We start from the raw sequence: 6,985 nt of genomic DNA, 5'->3' as shown, positions 1-6,985 counted from the left end.
GGCAAACATTTCACCTGGAAAAGAAACAATGCGGGCAAACATTTCACCTGGAAAAGAAAGCATTTACTCACCTGGCAGAAGTGTCCGGCCTCTGGCGCGCTGCACCGTCCCGGGACCGTCTTCCTCCTCCTGCTCTTCTCTCCCGCGCTGACAGGGCTACGGCAAGATGGCGCCCGAAGCCCTGTACTAGTGACACAAATAGGTCTCCAGTACAGGGCTTCGGCAGCCATCTTGCCGTGGCCCTGCTCGCCTGCCGGTGTCGGAAACAGACACCGGAAGAGGAGGCTGGAGCGGGGCTGCGGGCAATGAACTGGCACGGCGTCTATAGACGCCGCTGCCAGTTCATTGAGGAGAGAGTGGCCAGAGTCCCGAGGCCGGGACGTCCCGCTGCTGAAAGCGGGACGTTTCCCGGGACCTCATTAAGCCTGGGACAGCGGACCCCGAATCCGGGACGTGTCCCGGGCAATCCGGGACGTCTGGTCACTCTACTATGGTAGGATTAGATTTTGAGCTCCTCTGAGGACAGCCAGTGACATGACTATGTACTCTGTAATGTGCTGCAGGAGATGTCAGTGCTATATAAATACATAATAATATGGTAGGACATTAGACTATGACTATGGTAGGGATTAGATTGTGAGCTCCTCTGAGGACAGCCAGTGACATGACTATGTACTCTGTAATGTGCTGCAGGAGATGTCAGTGCTATATAAATACATAATAATATGGTAGGACATTAGACTATGACTATGGTAGGGATTAGATTGTGAGCTCCTCTGAGGACAGCCAGTGACATGACTATGTACTCTGTAATGTGCTGCAGGAGATGTCAGTGCTATATAAATACATCATAATAATATGGTAGGACATTAACAATAACAATAATATTTATATAGCGCTTTTCTCCCTGGGGACTCAAAGCGCTGCGACCCTGCATTATGCAGTCTCAAAGGCTCGGGAAAAGAGGTGAGTTTTTAGCCTTTTCCTAAAGCTGTCCAGAGAGGGAGCCTCTCGTACTGATTGTGGAAGTGAGTTCCATAGAGTAGGGGCTGCATAGGAAAAGGCCCGAGCACCAAATGTTAAGTGTATCCTGGGAATAACCAGCTTCATCTTGTTGGCAGAGCGGAGGGTGCGTGAAGGGGCATAAAGTTCCAATAGATCCGCTATGTATTTGGGTCCCATGTGGTGTAGAGCCTTGAATGTCAGCAGGCAGATCTTAAAATTGATTCTCCATTTTACTGGCAACCAGTGAAGAGTTTGCAGTACTGGGGTGATGTGTGAGCTGCGGGGGGCATTGCAGTGCTGGGGTGATGTGTGAGCTGCGGGGGGCATTGCAGTACTGGGGAGATGTGTGAGCTGCATGGGGCATTGGCTAGGAGTCTGGCTGCAGCATTCTGTACTAGCTGTAAGGGGCGCATTAGACTATGACTATGGTAGGGATTAGATTGTGAGCTCCTCTGAGGACAGTCAGTGACATGACTATGTACTCTGTAAAGTGCTGCAAAAGATGTCAGTGACAGTCAGTGCTATAAATACAGAGACATGACAGAGAACATTTATATCACATTTTTCTCCTGTCTGACTCAAAGCGCCAGAGCTGCAGGCACTGGGACATGTTCTATGGGTCTCCTACTTAACAGGTGCAGGCTTACTGAACAGGAAGAGCAAAGATTTATTTGAATCCAGGTGTCCTGTTAGAGGCAGAGTCCTTAACCAGTACTCTATCCAGCCACTGTATAGAGCCCCCCCCCCCCCCCCCAGATACTGGGATAATGACTTGCTTGCTGAAGGATCAGAGACAGGGTCAGTAAGCGAAAGGGAATGTATGTACAGTATGTGTTTGACATACATACATTCTGTGATTCCATTCCTGACTGTCTGACCCCTGTCCCTGTCCCCGCAGGCTTCTTCCAGCATTTAGCATTTTATCACACAGGTACAAGTACAGTATGTTATGGACCATGAGACCCTCTCAGCTACAGTAATTTCTCCCCCAGTAATCTCCTCCCCCCCCCTTCCCCCCCAATAACAGTAACCCTCGAGTCCCAGTAACAGTAATCCCCTAACTTCCCCCCAGTAACACTCCTGCCCCCACCATAAACACACAGAGGGCTTGATTCACAAAGCGGTGCTAACCTACTTAGCACGTCTAAAGCCTTTAGACGTGCTAACCAGGGTGCTAAGTAGGTTAGCACCAGATTTCTCAATCAGATCGCGCGCCAACTTTGCGCGCGCAAAGTTTTATGCGCGCAAAGTTTTATGCGCGCTAAGTCCCATAGGCTTTAATGGGCACTTCGCACGGAGCGCCCTGCGCTCTGTGCAGTGCGCGCGTAAAGTTTTGCGCGCGTAAAGTTTTATGCGCATAAACTTTTATGCGCGAAAAGTTTGTTTAGACGTGCTAAGGGGGTTTTCACAGGCGTGCTAACAGTTAGCACCGCTTTGTGAATCAAGCCCCGTGAGTCAGTGCAAATACAGTATCTTAACTCCTTACCAGCAGTGAAGGAGTTAATGAAGAAAGCTGAGCTGAAGAGATGAGAATGAATCTCCGGAGTTATAAGAGGAGGAAACACCACAACAGAGCGGCTCACACTAAGGAATGCCTGGCATGTGAGCAGAGAGTCCCGTTCTGGGCTGGCTGGCTGCTTCATACGCTGTATTCAAGCCACCCGCGCTAGCCAGGCAGCATGTGACAGCTACTCCATGCTACTGCAAAGAGAGGAGAGAGGCAGCATCTGTATAGGGGGGCGGAAGAGGAAAGAGAGAGACACTCGGGGAGACATGGGAGTCGGCTCTCCACCAATCAGGCACCTGTATGCTCGTGCCAGTCCGATCATCAGCACTCCAAGCCCCAGCGTGATCTATTCCAGCCAGGCCTGACTCAAACTTCCCGGGGCTCCTGTGACCTCATCCCTGCTGGCTGCTGCATGTAAGCTGCGTGCAGCACGTAATGACGTGCGCTGGCACCGCACTCTCGGCAGACTCTCAGGCAGAGAGAGGAGATAACAAAACAATACCCCCACCAAGCTACGCCCCTGGCCAGGGGGAGGGTTCCAGACACCCGGAACACCCCCTTCCGTGCGCCAGTGCCCAGCACCCATAGTGACCTATATACTCCAGGAGAGAGTGAAAGGTGTGTGCTTCTGACCAGTTTCACCTGACTTATATACTGCCTCAAATCTAATGACTCATTGAAATTTAAACTGACTGTCGTCTAATTAAAATGGCAAAGCGTTGCATACTGCATTCGTCTACCAGATTATGCAGGATCTAAGGCTACCTTCCTGACATTCCTGCAGGAGTTGGCCCACGCAAATTCTTGCATCTCAACAGGGGCACCTCGTGTAGGCCTCCTTGCGCCCCCAAGAAATGAGGGGCAGCGCAAACACCCCCACAAAGCATCCACTGCCCGGGAGCGCCGCAACTGCCCCTCGGGGATGGTGCACCCCCCAGATGTGGCCTATGCCTAAGGAGAACCATTCATGTGGCCCCCCAAAGGATAGATGCCCTACACTTGCGTATTTTACTTACCTGTAGTGCATATGTGCATCCTGGGAGTGAACACACCAAAAATGGCCTGGGGGGGGGGGAGTGCAGACAGACCCCCTGGTGCGACACTACTGCCGGGGGACCCTTCCGCACCCCCACCCCACAACACCCCCAAGGTGAAGAACACAATACAATGTATACTCCAGGAGAGAGAAAAAGGTGTGTGCTTCTGACCAGTTTCACCTGACCTATATACTGGCTGCCTCCAGTCTAATGACTCCTGCACAATCTGGTAGGCGAATGCAGTATGCAACGCGTTGCCATTTTAATTAGACGAGAGTCCGTTTAATGTCAATGAGTCATTAGACTTGAGGCAGCCAGTATATAAGTCAGGTGAAACTGGTCAGAAGCACACACCTTTCACTCTCTCCTGGAGTACCCATAGTGACCTACCCTTCCCCCAGCAGCACCCACACTGACCTCAACCTCCCTCAGCAACCATACTAACCTCAAGCAGCAACTACGCCATTCATAGCTGTACCCACACTGAGTGACTTCCCACCCCCTGCACCCACAGCAATCCCACCAATATTCAGCACCCATGTTACACTCAACCAGTAACCCCCACTATAGCAAGCACCCAGTACTTGCACCAACCACCCTGCACCCAATACTCACATCCGGGCTCCATATGACACTTAGTACTTGCATAAAACAGTCACATGAAACAAAGTACCTGCACCCCTTCACCCTATAGCTGGCACCCAGTACTCACACTCACATGGCACAGTACTTGCACCCAGCCCCAACATGGCACCAACTACTCACACCTGCACACAGACTTCACATGGCACCCACTATCTGCACTCACATAACCAGTACTAGCACCCGAAGTAGCTGCACTCAGAACCCACAGTGCTCACCCATACCTAGCACCCAGTGCAGGCATGGTACAAAGTAGTTGCACCTATGTGATACCCAGTACCTGCACCCAACACCCACATGTTTCATCTGCAGTAGTTCCAGTTGCACTTGGTGCCCAGCACAAACACCAAGCCCTCACATGACATCCAGTACTTGCACCCAGAACTCACAAGGGACTGAGTACCTGCAATCAACAACTACATGATGCTTGATACACACCCATACAGCCAGAATCCACATCACATCCTGTGCCGGCACCCAGAACCCACATGGCACCCAGCATCTGCCTTTAGCATCCACATGACAACAAATATCCCACTAGTCAACACCCATCACCCATATGTCACCATGTACTCACTTCCAGTACCCACTTGGCACTCAGTATTTGCACCTAGGACCCACATGACACCCTATACCCCCCATAATCAACACCCACATGGCAAAGTACTCACACGGAACCAAGTTCCAAAGCCATTATATGCACCTAGTACCCATCCATGGCCAGCACCCATATAGCACCCAGTACCCATCCTTGATCCGAACCCATATGAGACTCAGTTCTCTCCCATGGCACACATCCAGACCACACATGGCACTTCCTACTCACTCATGTCCAACACTCACATGGCTCCTTGTACCAATTAGCACTCACATGGCACCCACTATTGTTTATCACCATCTGCTACTCATTCAGCGCCCAATACTGTATAGCACCTACTGCAAATAAACACCCAAACACTGGACCTTGGTACCCACAGCAGCTTGACACGGACTGTACGTTGGCACCTCAGCACCCACTGCAACTTAGCACAAACTAGACCTTTGCATCTTTTCACCCACTGCATCTGGGCACCCACTGCACCTTGGCACTTACTGCAGTTTTGCTCCTACTAATGCTTAGCAACCACTGCACATTGGCAACCACTGCTTCTTTGCCTGAAAAGAAGCTTGGGTGCTGATCTAGAGGGACAGAGGTCCCCTGTAATGAAAGGTGAGTCCGTACCTACATCAGGCTCAACATCATTCTCCACTGTCTCCACTCTAATAGTGGGCACCTATGACTGCTGATTTGAGGGTGGTGGCCCCAAAAGACTTGGAAGTGGACACAAAGTCTGCCTGATACTACATTAAAGGTGTGTGTGTCGGGAGGGGGTTAAAACTGCCTAATACTGCTTTAAAGGGGAACTTCGGCCTAAACAAACATACTGTCATCAAGTTACATTACTTATGTTAATTAGAAATAGATAGGTAATATAATCTCTTACCCACCCTGTTTTAAAAGAAAAGGCAAATGTTTGTGATTCATGGGGGCTGCCATCTTTGGCATGGGGGCAGCCATCTTTTTGGTTGAAAGGAGGTGACAAGGAGCAGGAGACACAGTTCCAGCTGTCCTGTGTCCTGATTACCCCTCCCAGCTGCACACGCTAGGCTTCAAATGTCAAATTCAAAATGTAAAAAAAAAAAATTGCACCAAAACAGCAGAAAGAGAACAACAAAATCAGAAATCCCATCATGCTTTGCACAGCATCAGGGGAAAAAAGCCCGGGCAGTTTTCTTCTGTGCAGCTAAAAATGAGGTTTGTATAAGAGAAACAAAGTTCTGATGCTGTGAAACTATTAAAGGAACACAAAACCTTTTCAGTGCTGCTGAGTCGATTTTTAGTCCGGATGTTCACTTTAATACTGCTTTCTGGAGACGGGGTATTATATGCACAATTTAGCATGATTGATCGATTAGGGCCCCCTTTTCAAATTTGAGCACCACCCCCTTGAGGATCCTCTGTACGGCCCTGGTCTCCTGCTCTGACCACCCCCTTCCTGGTCCTTCAGCCTCATAAATGCTGCAAAATCATTACAGTGATGGCTCTTCAGGTGGGCCTGGAGGGATGAAGTGCCCATCTTGGATGCGTTGCGCCCATGGCTCCTCAAGGTTTTTTTGCAGGAGTTACACACTACATAGCTTACATCCAGGGTGCACACATGGAAAAAAATCCATATTTGGGAGGTAAACACCCCCCTATGATGCACAGAGGGTCTGGCGGTGGCTCTCCCTCTGGTTGGGGGTTGCGTGGTGGTGCTGCTGCTGATGGCAGTGCCGGCTGAAGCAGCGGCCTGTCTTCCATACCCACTGATGGACCTGCCTCTGCCTGACATGTGGCCATACAATTGCCTAGGCTCCTGTGCCTCATCCTCCTCTGAGCTGACTTTCCGGGACCTCAAGCACATAAGGACAGTCCTGATAATTATCCTCTTCGTCACAAATCATCTCTTCTCCTGACCAGTCTCCTGCCCCAGACACAGACCCCTCCTCATCCTCAAAATCTGCTTGTGCTGGCCCGAGCACAATCTCCTCCACATCAGGCCCTATGACTTTATCATAGACAGCCATCAAGATGCTCCCAGACGCCGGACTGAGGGGCAGAACACTCTTGTCCTTGGAGGGCTGACCACTGGCTGCTGGGGTGGATGTCACAACAAGCGGGGGGCATTGCCTGCTGCTGCTGCTGGGAGTGCTGGTCACAGCGGAGGTCTGGGAACAAGTAATGGCTGCTCCTCCACCATCATCTCCACCACTG

General features: G+C 50.6%; 1 protein-coding gene across 1 annotated transcript in view; it reads right to left on the bottom strand.

Moving 5' to 3' along the window:
• CIMIP4 (ciliary microtubule inner protein 4) overlaps positions 1–2,684 on the bottom strand; it is a 90,735-nt gene extending 88,051 nt beyond the window's left edge. Inside the window, exon 1 of the mRNA XM_068251949.1 lies at positions 2,492–2,684. The gene's annotated coding sequence lies outside the window, so the exon portion shown is untranslated. The remainder of the gene's footprint in view (positions 1–2,491) is intronic.
• Positions 2,685–6,985: the final 4,301 nt, after the last annotated feature.

Source organism: Hyperolius riggenbachi, chromosome 9, assembly GCF_040937935.1.
Source record: "Hyperolius riggenbachi isolate aHypRig1 chromosome 9, aHypRig1.pri, whole genome shotgun sequence".
In the NCBI taxonomy this organism is placed as follows: Eukaryota; Metazoa; Chordata; class Amphibia; order Anura; family Hyperoliidae; genus Hyperolius; species Hyperolius riggenbachi.
The sequence above is the reverse complement of the archived record's forward strand: the minus strand, read 5'-3'. Positions and strand labels throughout refer to the sequence as shown.